A 4,325-nucleotide genomic window follows, 5' to 3' on the forward strand; every position below is an offset into this window, starting at 1 on the left:
AAATGTCTTTGGTGCGTTGATTGGGATGGGGGGGGGGTTAATGAAGACAAGGCTGCCCAATTCTTCGGGGGGGGGGATATTTTTTTAAAACCCTCGGCTGCGAGTTCCAATGCTGGCAAAGCAGGAATGAACACACATTTCCTATGGAACGTTTTTACAGCACCGAGAGCTAAATTGAAACGGAGGTAAGATTTTTTATTTTTATTTTTTCTGTTTTCTCTGAGCCGGGATTAAGAGTGCAGCACTGCAGGCTACTTCAGCTAGCCGCTAGCTATAGTTCAGCAGTTCAAATCCCACCACCTGCTCCAGGTCGACTCAGCCTTCTGTCCTTCCGAGTTGGGTAAAATGAGGACCCAATTATTGGGGGGCAAGAGGCTGATTCTGTAAACCGCTTAGAGAGGGCTGCAAAAGCACTGTTGAGTGGTAGATAAGTCTAAACGCTATTGCTGTTGCCTGCAGTTTTCCTGCAGACCAATTTATTTGTGACAAAAAGCCGGGGTGGCGCAGCAGGCAGAGTGCGGTACTGCAGGCCACTGAAGCTGACTGTAGGTCAGCGGTTTAAATCTCATCACCGGCTCAACGTTGACTCAGCCTTCCATCCTTCCGAGGTGGGTAAAGTGAGGACCCGGATTGTGTGGGTAGTAGGCTGGCTCTGTTAAAAAGGGCTATTGCTAACATGTTGTAAGCTGCCTGAGTTTAAGGAGAAGGGCGGCATAAAAATCGAATATATATATATATATGTCTGTCTGTGTGTGTGCCACATGTTTGGGTTTTCTTTTCTGAATTTGAAAATTAAGGGAGACTAGGATAGATCTATTTCGGCCTTATTTTGGCGTCATCAGCTAGCCATACCCACTGGGACTTGAGCCTGCAACCTTTGCCTTGTAAGGCAGAGAATTATCCTCTAGGCTACAGTATCCAAACCCTTCAGCTCTGCACCAGGGAAGGGTTACATATTTTTGTGTCGAATCACCCTGGTGTATTGAAGGAACATCACAGCTCCTTATTTGCCTCTCGGCCCGACCCAGGGCCATTTCCAAGGCAGTTAATTTTATTGATAGCCGACAATTCTATCTGTATGTGTCACACACACACACACACACATATAAAGATACAGTTAAGCCCTCAATGTACGATCCAAATTGCACCGAGCATTTATGTTGCTAAGTGAGGATTTTGTTAAGCAAATGTTCTCCTGCTTTACGATTTTTCTTGCCAAAGCTATTAACTTAATTTGCTGTCGTTGATAAGTTGCCACCTCTGTTAAGTAAATCTGGCTTCCCCACTGCGACCGTCACAAATGTAATTCTGACCACGAGGGTGCTGCAACAGTGGTTTAAGTGTGTGGGGGGAAACAAGGTCACTTTTTTCATTGCTGTTGTATCTTGGAATGGTCACTAAGTGGATTGTGGGAACTCGGCCATCTGCAAAATGGAGCAGTCTAACCAGCTGGCTTTCTTAAAAATACAATTTTGTGGTTTCCAATCTGGGTCGCCTTTGGGGTTTATTTAAACGGGGAAGGGGGTTTGTTTACAATCTGGACATCTCATGCTAGTCCTCGCCTCAATGACCATCATTTGGAGCAGGTTTTCCACTTGCACAGGGAAGTGGACGTTAAGTGATGACCTTTTTTGGACCATCGTTGTCCTTAAGCAAATTGCAAGTGGTCAAGCGAATCCAGCCTTGCTTTTCGTGGTTGGAAAGGGGCTGGGATAGCCAGAGGCAGGCACCACGTGATCCTAAGATCCCGCAAGATATTAAGGTGATTGTCCAAGATTAATTCAAATTTTAATCATCTTGCGTCAAATAAGTTTTAAATTTTTTTAAATCTAATTGCCAGCTGCCCTGTAATTAATGCCAACGGGGCAACTGAACAACTCAAAATGAAATTACATGTTTGAAATGGCTGAAGAAAGAGAAGGGGTGGCCTTCGATAAAATTATTATTATTATTATTATTATTATTATTATTATTATTATTATTAATTTGATTTGTACGCCGCCCCTCTCCGAGGACTCGGAGCAGCTCACAACAACAACAGATACAATAAAATACAAATACAGTATAAACTATATTAAAAACCCCATTATTATAAAAAACTAACAATTCTAAAAACAATCATACCAATCTCATATGTTGAGTATTAGCTCACTTTTGGGGAAACGGAGTCTCCTTGCCCCTTCTCCACAAAGACGAGGACATCTTGCTGCCCTGGTTATTCTACTCCTGCTAGAATCCCTAAACTGGGCAACGTTTAAGCCTTGCGGACTTCAACTCCCAGAATTCTCCGCGTAGCATAGCTCGGGTAGGCAAAGCTGGCTCTTCTATGACGTATGGACTTCAACTCCCAGAATTCCTGAGCTAGCATGATTGGCTCAGGGATTCTGGGAATTGAAGTCCACAAGTCATAGAAGAGCCAACTTTGCCTATCCCTGGCACAGCTGGCTGGAGAATTCTGGGAGTTGAAGTCCACAAGGCTTAAGAGTTGCCAAGTTTGAAGAGGTCTGTTGTATAAATGTATTAAATTTATATGCAGCCTCTCTCTCCCTTCAGCAACGATATAAAGCAGAGGTCTCCAAACTTGACAACTTTAAGACTATGGACTTCAACTCCCAGAATTCTCCAGCCAGCATAGCTGGCTGAAGTATTCTGGGAGTTGAAGTCCACAAGTCTTAAAGTTGTCTAGTTTGGGGACGCCTGATATATAAGCCTTAAAAAGGAGAAATAATTAAAATTAAAATGACTTAGTTTTTCACCCCAAATTCCCACCACCTTTTGCTTCTCACCTGGTGGCGGGGGTTCTTTTGAATTAAACCAGGTTTTTTACAACCCCCCCTATAAAACCTGGTTTAATGGCTCCGGGGGAGGGGAGGCATCGCGCGTGGGGTGGGGGCGGAAGGATCCCCCGCGATCTACTCTGCCCGGATGGGCTGGGCATGGGCGGCGGCGTGATCTCACAAAAGCGGCCCGGGCACCGGGAGGCAGCGGCGGCGCCGAGTCCCTTGCTGGGGGGGCCTTGGCCCCCCATCTAGGGCGGGCGATGGGCTGCTTGGAATCCAGCCAAAGGCCTCCCGATGTGGCGGAAGTCACGGCTCAGCCTTCGCGGGCATCGATTCCCCCGCCGGAGCCACGAAGTGAGCGTCGGGATCGTCGATTTCCCCCCACCGGCCAGGAGGGAATCTCCGGCGAGCGAGGGGCGGGGGAAACCTCACCATGTGGGTGGGAGGAGCTTCCCGACGGAACGTTCGGGCGGGGCATGCGGAGAGAGGGCGGGGCTAATCGTGCAGCTGGGGAGGATCTTCACATACATTTCTAAGCTTACCTTCTTCAAACCTAGCTTCCATTGTGGGAATGTATGTTTCCAACCTGGGTCTGGGCTCATCTGAAAGGTGTCCAAAAGGGGAAAATTGAGCTGGTCCTTTTGTATAAGGTAAAGGGAGATAATTGGAAGGGACCTTGGAGGTCATCTAGTCCAGAGGTAGCCAAAGTTGGCTCTTCTGTGGCTTGCGGACTTCAACTCCCAGGATTCCTGAGCCCAATCATGCTAGCTCAGGAATTCTGGGAGTTGAAGTCCACTTGTCATAGAGGAGCCAACTTTCCTGCCCCTGATCTAGTCCAACCTTCCCCCTACACCATTTCTGACATAGATCCATCCTAAGATAAAATACAGGGCAGACTAGATGGAACAGGAGGTCTTTTTCTGCCATCAATCTTCTATGTTTTTATTGTATCCCTCTGTTTATGCAATTTAGGATTGCATTGGCTATTTTGGCTGCCGCTGCTGTAGGAATAATACAATAAAATAGAATTTTTTATTTGCCAAGTGTGATTGGGCACAGAAGGAATTTGTCTTTGGTGCATAGGCTCTCAGTGTACATACAAAAAATATATACATTTGTCAAGAATCATGAGGTACAACACTGAATGACTGTCATAGGGGGTCAAATAAGCAATGAGGAAACAATATTAATAAAAATTGTAAGGATACGAGCAACATGTCATACAGTCATAAGTGGGAGGAAATGGGTGATAGGAATGTAGTAATAGGAGTGCAGACTTAGTAAATAGTTTGACAGTGTTGAGGGAATTATTTATTTAGCAGAGTGATGGTGTCCAGGAAAAAACTGTTCTTGTGTCTAGTTGTCTTGGTGCGCAGTGCTCTGTAGTGACATTTTGAGAGTAGGGGTTGAAACAGTTTATGTCCAGGATGCGAGGGGTCAGTAAATATTTTCACAGCTCTCTTTTTGACTTGTGCAGTATACAGGTCCTCAGTGGAAGGCAGGTTGGCAGTAATTGTTTTTTCTGCAGTTCTGATTACCCTTGTC

This window comes from Erythrolamprus reginae, chromosome 13, assembly GCF_031021105.1.
Source record: "Erythrolamprus reginae isolate rEryReg1 chromosome 13, rEryReg1.hap1, whole genome shotgun sequence".
Lineage (NCBI taxonomy): Eukaryota > Metazoa > Chordata > Lepidosauria > Squamata > Dipsadidae > Erythrolamprus > Erythrolamprus reginae.